An 11177-nucleotide genomic window follows, 5' to 3' on the forward strand; every position below is an offset into this window, starting at 1 on the left:
CCGCAAACCGCACTTTAATGCGGTTTGCGATTTTTATACTTTATTTTCATTAAAATTATATAAAAGAACTAAATTATATGAGCTAATCTTTAACTATTAGTTAATTAAAGATTAATTAAAAGAGTTTAATATTTGAATTATGAACTAATAATTATGAAATAAAATAAAAGTTTTGTTTTTACAAGAATAATTACAATTTTAATAAAATACGGTTAAATCGCAAACCACACCGCACCAAACCGCATTTTGCGGTGCGGTTTGAAAAATTTACAAACCGCACTTTTGCGGTTTGGTGCGGTTTATGATCCAAACCGCACCAAATCGCACCGCGAACATCCCTAGAGACAACAGAGGCGGCGAATTGAACGAGGCAGCGTGGACGAAGATGGAGGAGGAACCATGGGCGACGAATTGCGTGGGAGAAGATGAAAGAGGCAGGAAATGAATCACGAGCAGGAAGCTTGGGTTACTTTAATTTTCATAAAAACAAATTTTAAATTAATAATTACTTGAGTACCCTTTTTTTAATAAATTAAGGTCCCTAAACTATTTTGTTGACTCATAATCCCTAAACTAATGCTTACTCAGTATAGTCCCTAAATTTTTGCCTAGAAAACACCTAAAGTGGTGAAAAAGGGACCAAAAGTGCACAATAGAGTTGACAGGGATTAAAAGTGCACAAATACGAAAATTTAGAGACTGTATTTTACCTTTACTCCCATAAATACCATTTCCCACTACTCCGTACGTAGTAATTAATCCGTAGAACAACCAGCTGTACGAGAAAGCGCTAAGGGCATCCACCCTCCTTTCGCACTATTTTTCCGACAATTAAATTACGAGGAAACAATTTTGGGTCAATCTCAATTTTACTTCAGAAGTTGAATTGAATCACTCTCTTAGGTATATCTTTTATTCTTTCAATTCTTATCTCTTTCTAATTTATTCATTCACATTTACATTGGCAAGCATGAATTAATTTTCAATACAACAACGGCGAATTAATTGATGAAATGGGAATTGTTTCAATTGTATATTATCTTTGCATTTTAGGGAAGAATTTGAATTGAAATTTGATTGTTATTCTTGTTATATTTGCAGATTAAACTGAAATTGTGTGTTGTACAAAAACATGAATATTAGAGGTTGTACTGGTATTGCCAAACCTAGTTTCTTACTAATACAATTCGATTTGCCAACTTTGAGGCTTGGAAAAGTACATTTCCTTCCATTATCATGTAGTTCATTATCCAATAAACATGGGTTTAAGGTTAGATTCCAGCACTCGGTTGCTGAAAGATCTTATTCTAGCTCCCGAGCTGCGAAACCGCACTCTGGCCGGGTGAAGAAGAAAGAAGAGGGTGCATCGTCGTTGTATTTACGTCCTAGCTTAAGTGATATGAAGCAGCAGAGAATGGAGAATCGTGCCCAGGTTTACGAGTTTTTGAGGGGGATTGATGTTGTGCCTGATGAACTTGATGGCTTAGAACTGCCTGTGACGGTTGATGTTATGAGGGAACGCGTGGATTTTCTCCACAAGTTGGGGCTTACGATTGAGGATATTAATAATTATCCGCTTGTTCTTGGGTGCAGTGTGAAGAAGAATATGATTCCGGTGCTAGATTACCTTGGAAAACTAGGTGTTCGAAAATCTAGTGTCACTGAGTTTTTAAGACGGTACCCACAAGTACTTCATGCTAGTGTTGTTGTAGATCTTCAGCCTGTTGTTAAGTATCTGCAAGGAATGGATATTAAACTACCTGATATTCCTCGTGTACTCGAGAGATATCCAGAGCTCTTAGGGTTTAAGCTTGAAGGGACCATGAGCACATCTGTTGCATATTTGGTCGGGATTGGGGTTGGTAGAAGAGAAATTGGTGGGGTTTTGACGAAATACCCTGAAATTTTAGGAATGAGAGTAGGCCGTGTCATCAAACCTTTTGTTGACTATCTTGGAAGTCTAGGCATTCCAAGCTTAGCTGTTGCTCGATTGATTGAGAAAAGGCCTCACATCCTTGGTTTCGACTTAGAAGCGAGGGTAAAACCAAATGTTGGATGTCTTTTAGAATTTAATGTCAGAGAAAAGTCACTTGCTGTAATGATTGCTCAATATCCTGAGATTATTGGGATTGATCTCAAGTCCAAGCTTTCCGCACAACAAACGTCATTCAATTCTATCCTTGATCTTGGTTCTGAGGACTTTGGACAAATCATAGAGAGGATGCCACAGGCTATAAGTCTTAGTAAAACAGCAATAGTGAAGCATGTGGATTTTCTCAAACTTTGTGGTTTCACTTTACAACAGATTAAACAGATGGTTGTTGGATATCCACAGTTGCTTGCACTGAATCTGGATATAATGAAGCTGAATTTTGATTACTTTCAATTGGAAATGTCAAGGCCTTTGGATGACTTGGTTGATTTCCCCGCCTTCTTCACATATGGTTTGGAGTCCACAATAAAGCCAAGGCATCAGCAAGTTGCGAAAAAAGGATTGAAATGCTCCCTTTCATGGCTTTTGAATTGTTCAGATGAGAAGTTTGAACGACGAATGAGTTATGAATCAATAGACATGGAGGAGATGGAACTAGAGCCCACATTTGACATGAAATCTTTAATGGGATCTAGAACAGACGAGTCAGATTCTGAGATTGATGATTATGATGATGAAGATGTGTAATGTCTTTATTCAAACCTGTATTTCTCTTTTTCTATGGGGTTGTGAATTATTTTGCTCTCCAACAATTTGGGAATGTCCATATAGATAGTGGTATTCTAATATCTTGAAGGTAAAGTTATTGATCATTACTTTTTTAACTTAAAGCATGATGTTTTCTAGTCACAAGTTGATTATAATGCTCAAGCCCCAATTGAAGGGGAGATTCAATGTGCTTACCTATCAATTTGCTTGATTGTGTTACGGATGCTTATATATTTATGCTCTGGGTAGCACACACATCACAGCATTGTGGTAGTTTGAACACTATAGTGTATTGTTGTGCATATCATAAGGCAAAGTGGCAAACTATTGTTCAGCATTATGTACTGGATATCCCCCAGAAAAAAGTAGGAGCATTCTAATTTAGAATTTGGTGTTGTTTTATTGGGTTGTTGCCTTGTGCTTTTAACTTCATATGCTGGATAGTGTGATTGACAACCTTTTGTTTTGCATTATTTTGCGCTCCTGCCTCTTAGTCCTCTACTTATGTACTCTCAGCCTGCTTTGAGTCAATGGATGTCTTTAGTTGGGGATCAATAACATGTAACCTAAGTAAGAACTCTTTGTCTTTGTCCCTTTAATCCACTTTTAATGTCTTATGTTGTGTGAGGTTAGCCTGTTGGATTTATAGACTTGCTTATGAAAATCATCGTAGTAGATTAATTTTTACATCACTTTTTATTTCGCATGGAATCGACTGTGCTTAGCAAGAAGATGATGTCATTGCATACAATTTTGATTTCTTCCCCTTTCCCCAGAACTTCATCCTTTATAGTTTTCTGATTATGGATTTCTGTTGAGTTGTCATAAGTTAACATTAACCCTACATTCTATGTATCCAGATTCTAGCTAAAACGTGTCAAAAATCAATGTTTTAATTTCGAAGATGAATGCATTGTGTGGGTCCTTAATATGTTTTTCCCTTCTGTCCTGCTTTTCTTGTCTTATGCATGCAAGCTAAATTCTGCTTCCAACTTCAGTAATCAGAAATGAGATGGCATAGAGTGAGGTACTGTTGTTAAGGATGGACAAGTGTTTACTGAATTAGGATTTGTGCTGCCATACTGCATACAACTTGGCTTGATTGAATTAAACTTTGCCCTCTAGTATTTTTCTATCTCCTTTCAATATTATCTGTCCACATCTCTTTTCTAGTTCCATATTTGTTTCATATAATATCTACTCGTATGTAATTCACTTCTCTGTTTAAAAAAACAATACAAGATTACATGTCAATTTTGAATGTTATAGTATTGCCTGACTTATATGTGTGCATAACCTTAAAAGACAATTATTAGGAATGAAAGGAGTATCAAATAAGTGATCACATAGTCTTCCAAAAAAAAAAAAAGCATTTATGTTATGTTGTTGGTGGTCCTCTTCTTTCATTTATGTGCAGAATTTGTTAGCAATCAATGTATTGACGAAATGAGTTTTGGTTAAATTGTCATGTTTAAGCAGCTGAACGCTGATCTTTTATTCTAATGTGGGAAGTAAATCCAAAATGCAGCTCATGGAATGTTCCTAAAAGATCTCAATTATACCTCAGGTTAGTCGGCTTAATTTGTGGATTCAATATTGATTCTCCTGTTTACACATTTTAATAATGCTTTTATACTTTAACTAGCATAGTGCCAGTGCAATGCACGGTTTACAAATCAACATATTAATTTATAATTTTACTTAATGATACATTGATAAATTAGGAAATCAACAAATTCTACTCATATTAATTTATAATTTTACTTACTGATACATTGATAAATTAGGAAAGCAACAAATTCTGCACATATTAATTTATAATTTTACTTACTGATACATTGATAAATTAGGAAATCAACAAATTCTGCACATATTAATTTATAATTTTACTTAATCAATCAAATCAACAAATTAAACATTCATCATTGTATACACACACAAATAAAGACTCACAATAATGATCAATTGATAAATTAGGAAATAACAATGTAAATACTACGTTTCCGTATATACAAACATTCATCGTTATAGTAATATTTTACGATCCCGTAAAAAATAAAATATAATTTTAAGTTATTCTCATTTCTAATTTATTTTTAATTTTTCCAAATTGTGGGTTTTAATCCAGTGGAAGAGTCAAATTACTCTCTCCGTGTTTTTTTAAGTGTTACAGTTTGACCGGCACATAGTTTTAGGCAATTTAATTGACTTAAATAAAATAAGAGGTAAGTGGGATAGTTGGAGTATTAAAAATTGTAAAAGAAAGGTAGTAGGGTTAATAGTTTATTGAAAAGTAATGAATGTGAGAGGAAAGATATACTACCTCCGTTACATATTATTTGCAACGATTTGACATAAAGTAGAGAGGAAAAATGTCTAATCGTTGCAAATAATATGTAACGGAGGTTTAATAAAAAAGTAGTAAAGGGTTTGGGTGGGGACCATGAGAAGAGAGAGATATAATATTTTAATGTAGTTTTTTGCCAAAAAAGGAAGTGTAACACTTAAAAAAACACGGCCGGAAATGGAAAGTGTAACACTTAAAAAAATACGGAGGGAGTAATAATAAACATCATGATAATTTTTTTTGTTTCCCCTATGAATTAAGGTTTTATGTAGGTTTTACTTATAACAAAAAATTTAAGTTTGAAATTAACTCTATTTTTTTATTAGCTGCAACTAAGAAATTTTTTATATCTCATAAATAATACTCCATTGTTACAACTTGCAAGCAAAAGAAGCGAGGGTAATATTAAAAAACAAATATGTTGAACATTAGTATGATTCATATAAATTTTAGAATATGTTCACTCAAGTACCTAGCCAACCCTAGTACATGCTACTCATCATGTCTTTTTTTTTTCCACTAGAATTTCTATTTTTAGACCCCGCTGATACCCGTTTTGCATTACCTCTGGAATGACAATGAGAAGAGAGAGAGATAATATTTTAATGTAGTTTTTTGCCAAAAAAGGAAGTGTAACACTTAAAAAAACACGGCCGGAAATGGAAAGTGTAACACTTAAAAAAATACGGAGGGAGTAATAATAAACATCATGATAATTTTTTTTGTTTCCCCTATGAATTAAGGTTTTATGTAGGTTTTACTTATAACAAAAAATTTAAGTTTGAAACTAACTCTATTTTTTTATTAGCTGCAACTAAGAAATTTTTTATATCTCATAAATAATACCCCATTGTTACAACTTGCAAGCAAAAGAAGCGAGGGTAATATTAAAAAACAAATATGTTGAACATTAGTATGATTCATATAAATTTTAGAATATGTTCACTCAAGTACCTAGCCAACCCTAGTACATGCTACTCATCATGTCTTTTTTTTTTCCACTAGAATTTCTATTTTTAGACCCCGCATGATACCCGTTTTGCATTACCTCGGGAATGACAATGAACATACACATATATATTGGAACACAAATATAGACTTACATAATGACCAAGGGATTAAGAAATGACAATGCAAATAATATTTACATTCCCGTCAATTATAAAATAAAATTTTACGTTATTCTCATTTCTACTTTACTTTCAATTTTTCCTAATTGTAGGTTTTAGTCTAGTGGAAGAGTCAAATTAATTATAAACACCCTAATAAACATTTTTTTTTCCTATGATCAAGGCTTTAATAGGCTTTACTGTACACAAAAAATTAAGTTTAACTTTTAAAAACTAATACTAACTCCGTTTTTTATTAGTTGCAACTAAGAAATATTTTTATATCCCATAAATTATATTTCTTTGTTGCAAGTAATAAGAAGTAGGGATAGTATTTTTTAAAAAATATGTTGAACATTAGTATGTTCATATAAATTTTAGAATAGGTTCACTCAAATACAACCCTAGTACATGGTACTACCTGTCATTATGTCTATTTGTTCAAAAAAATTTCATTTTTTGACTCTGGATAATATCTGTTATGCATTAGCCTGGAAACAACGCTAAAATAAACTAAAAAGACGAAGATAATGAAATAGAGTAATTATTAATTAAAAAGTAAAAGTGAAAAAGGTAAAAGATTGCAGAACGTGAATAAGTGTAGTATAATTAAGAAAAAGATTACATATAATGGCAAAGTTGATGGCAAATATTATTATTCCAAAATTAATTATATATACTATGAAAAAAGTACTATGTATTATAGTTATAATAAAATTATATATATAGGTTATATTTGAATCAATCATTTCAAAAAATTGTAATCATATTAGCATAAATTCATTAAATATAAGTTGCCATAAATTAACTTATTTCCAAATAGGTTTAGATTATATCAAATTTTATTAACAAAATTCTGAATCATGATTTATACAATAAATTTTAACCAAAATTATTGTTCTAAGGGTTCTTTAACTTTTTTTTATTTTTTTACCATTATAAGACAAGTAAATCATAAAGTGACATGTGTGAGCCTCACATTGATTTGCTTGTCTGTTAGTATAATATATTGATTTATTGATTGATGATTCTTGTAGTTGATTGCTTAGGTTTGAGTTCTATTTATTGTTTGTTTTATTATCCAAATGCTTTACAATATTTAGATGGTTGTTGTTGTCGTCATGACAATTTTCTGTTTATAATACCTAAATGTCTTGCAAGAATTGAGTTTTAGGTGGGTGGGAGGAAAGAGAAAGATGAGGGGAAGAGAGGGGGGGGGGGTGATGATTTGATATTTTCACTAGGTGATTGCCTTAATTGACTAAAAGTTCAGAAAAAAACGGTTGGCATATGACATGAAGTGTCTTTTATTACATTGGATACTGAATGAAACTTTTAATAGATGAAAGGAAATTCTGGTGTAATGTGTACTGTAATAGCTTGCTAACTCATGAGTCATATGAGCATGTTGACAGGATACTTTCATAACACAACACCGTTGAAAATTAGCAACCTATAGTGTCTGCTTGTTAACATTGTATCTCCACTCGAATATTTTTGCCATTCAGATGAGTTTTGACCAAATAGCAGAATCACATAATCTAGGCATGAGTACAATTCCGCTCTTTATCCCAAATTAAACTCCATAGGTAGGCAGAAGTGTAGACAGTGTATGGTAGTGTCAAACCTTTGATACCCTCCTATACAATCACCTGTAAGGAAAGCTGAATATCTATAACTACTTCAATCTTAGTGTCCCACTTATATGATCTGGAATACTTCAACCTCAATTCGGGGGCAACCTAATTTGCGAGCTCCTAAATTAGCTGCAATAAAAACTTGAGCGAATGGAAGATCCTTGATTCTAATGTTGAAGAAAACAAATTTTGTAGTTGCATAAACTTTTACTGGGTTCTCAATAATTATAAATTATGGCCATTGTACCCAAGAAATATGGTTGATAGCCTCTAAAAACCAACTACTACTTAGCTGTTAATGTACTGAAAGTTATGATGAAGAAGATAACTGTAGTACACTCATGACCATCCTGATTTCTGAATAAACAGGTCCAATCTTTGTCTTGGATCTATTTTATGGAAGGAGTCGAAGCATCAGCCTTGTAGTCCCATTTTGTGGATGCAGAATCACAATGACGAAAGAGATGATCTATAGCTAGGTTCACTAACCTTCATATTCCTAGACCATAATTTATCAATAAATGGATTCTGATAACAGAACTTTTACATATATGTTCAATTTCAGCAGAACATTCGCTTGCGCATGAAGTCCCGAGTCAAAGAGTACTTCTAAAAACTTAAAAGATTAGTATCTTAAGTGGATCCAATTCAATGGAAAAAGGAATAGATTTTTGTGGGCCAATTATTAAAGAGATATAAGAAGTTTTTTGTGGGATGAGCATTAAAGAGATATAAGAAGTTTTTTATGGGACGGAAGGATTAAATCAAAGACCCCAATTGGTTTTCCTGAGTGAAAGGTTTTGTAGTGACACAAGTGATACATGAGTAGATACTTTTTAGTTTGGAGAAGGTAGAAAATCATCCAGTCTCAATAGGATTATCAGAGTGTGTTTTGTGTTTGGGTTGAAGGGATTGATATGAGTTGGAATCCGCTCTTGTGATAAAAATATGCTTTTCAGATAATGTGTAACCTGGTTCTGCTCCTGATTTTTCACATGAAATCTATATCATATCAGTGACTGATCAATGTCTCTGCATCAAGTTCCTATACCCTGTTTCACAAAGTATCAGGAAAGAATTCTAAGATAATTGAAAAAAGAGAGATTGCAGTAGCTGATTCGATATATCTTCCTGTGGTTATACCCTATATGATTTATTGTCTGGGGAGAGGGGTGACTAATTATACCCTTAGTCAATCTTTTTTCTAAGGACCGCTTCCTTAGCTTAGTGCAGTAACTGATTACTATATTTCACTTCATTATTGTTTTACTTATCGCTACTGTTCCATGATATCTCTCTTCTAATGATGATGTTTTTCATCTATCAGTTTGTTTAGGGAAGGGCTGCACTTGGTGGTTCTGCTCAACAATCAGCGCAGTACTCTGATGGCAGCATTCTTGCCTTTGGGTTTAAGTTCTTGATTTTTCCCAGCACTCTCTGTTTGGTTTGTACTTTAGTAATTGTATTTTTTTTATTTTTTTTGTTATTTTGAGTAGCTTGTACATGTTTCCACGCATCTTGTTGTGTACAAGAGCTGTAATTATCGACCACATTGATGTTTATTATCAAGTGGCAAGATTCCTGCATCTCAATTAAATATTGCTTTCTTATCCAAAATTTGACTCTTTTTTGAGTTTTGTATGTTATCCTTTTGTTTTGAAAAGACAAAAATTGGACTGTCCACCTTGCCCTATTGTAAATCAGGCATCCCTTAATTCATAAAACACGCGTTCCTGAATATCCCAAATAATGTAGGGGTTAAATTTAATGAACACAGTCCTTAAAGGGTTAAAGCAAACGAACATGAACTCATAAGAATATGTTTATTCAAGTACAAAAAACTTGTAACTTGTTGTTTACATAAAATCTTGAATAAGGTTGACTTTTATTAACTACTAGTGTTGTGCCCTGTGCAATGCCCGAGTTATTTATTGAATTTTAAGATAAATTTACAATCTATATGTAAAAATTTAGAATATATCATTGATACAAAATTAGTTAGGAATTGATGTGTTTTTTTGATGATTTACTATCTAGTATGCATGTAATGACTAATAATAATGTTGGTGAAAATATTCGCTTTAATACATTAAAAAAAAAAAAAAAAAATAGCAAAAAATAAACTAAATAAAATTAAAATGTTCAAAGCACGTTGGATTGACTTGAATCCAAAATTTTGGGTAAGAGTTGAACATTTCTTGACTCGTAACCTAAAGTGACCCAATCCGAGATGTTTCATGACCTAACCTTATTTGCTAGTTATCCATTCTATTAGATTGTGAAGTATATAATTTTAATCAATTAGTATATATTATAAATGGATGTTTTACGCTTTGAACTACTTTCTTTGCTCCAAAAAATATTATGATATAAAAAATAAATTTGTATGATAATTTTTTAGAATTATAATCTAATAATTTTTTTTGAATAAAATTATTATTCAATTTGTACATTTGAAATATTGGTATTTTATCGATAATAAAACTCTAAACTAACAATTTTATCCTAAAATTCTATCCAAATAGAATTCTTAACTAACTTTTTTATCTTAGGAAGTCTATTTAAATCTACCAACGTGGCGCAACATTTGGCGAAAAGTTGGAACGCCAAGTGCCGCAATGCCGTGATATGGCTAAAAGTTTAGCTTTATATATTAGTTATATGATAAAACGAGTTAAAGTTATCATAAAAATATTGAAAGTTACAATTATATTATTGTAAAAAAATTTTAAATTTATGTCAATTTACCGTCTTTTAATAAAATAATAATTAAATATGGAGTATGTCTCATTCAAATTTATTGTATTACTAGATGAAGCCCGTGCGATGCACGGTTTGTTTGAAATTTTTAAAATAATTTTTTTACATATATATTTATGTGTTAAAAATTGTTAAATATTTAGATAAAATTCCTGATATTAAAAGATAATATTTTATATTTAATTAATTTAAACTGGATAAACTCATTCGCTAATTTTGCTTACGTGTCAGTTAAATTATTTAATTCTAAAAGAAATTAATAATCTCGTATTTAATTGGGTATCACTAAAATTTAATTATCCTACGTGGCGCGCTGAAAAAATTAAATCCTACGTGGCTCTCTAAAAACTCGTGAAAAAACTCCCCTTTATATATATATATATATATATACTAGATGAAGCCCGTGCGATGTACGGTTTATTTGATTTGATTTTTTTTGTATTTATGAGCCTTAAATTTGTTATATATTTAGATAAAATTCCTAATATTAAAAGATAATATATAATATTTAATTAATTTAAACTTAAAAATCTCATTCGCCAATTTTGCTTACATGTCATTTGAATTATTTAATTCTAAAAGAAATTAATAATCTCCTATTTAATTGGCTACTACTAAGATTT

At 31.6% G+C, this 11177-nt stretch overlaps 1 pseudogene across 3 annotated transcripts; it reads left to right on the plus strand.

Moving 5' to 3' along the window:
- The first annotated feature begins 764 nt into the window (after positions 1-764).
- LOC145597335 (transcription termination factor MTERF4, chloroplastic pseudogene) lies at positions 765-9427 on the plus strand (annotated as a pseudogene). Of its 3 annotated transcripts, none has more exons than XR_014103329.1 (4): positions 765-903; positions 1102-2789; positions 4178-4268; positions 9122-9427. The product of XR_014103329.1 is annotated as a transcription termination factor MTERF4, chloroplastic pseudogene, transcript variant X2 (transcript). The 3 variants fall into 3 exon arrangements; XR_014103323.1 differs by having other exon boundaries at positions 4181-4268; XR_014103337.1 differs by having other exon boundaries at positions 4230-4268.
- Positions 9428-11177: the final 1750 nt, after the last annotated feature.

This window comes from Chenopodium album, chromosome 2 (assembly GCF_948465745.1).
Source record: "Chenopodium album chromosome 2, dcCheAlbu1.1, whole genome shotgun sequence".
Lineage (NCBI taxonomy): Eukaryota > Viridiplantae > Streptophyta > Magnoliopsida > Caryophyllales > Amaranthaceae > Chenopodium > Chenopodium album.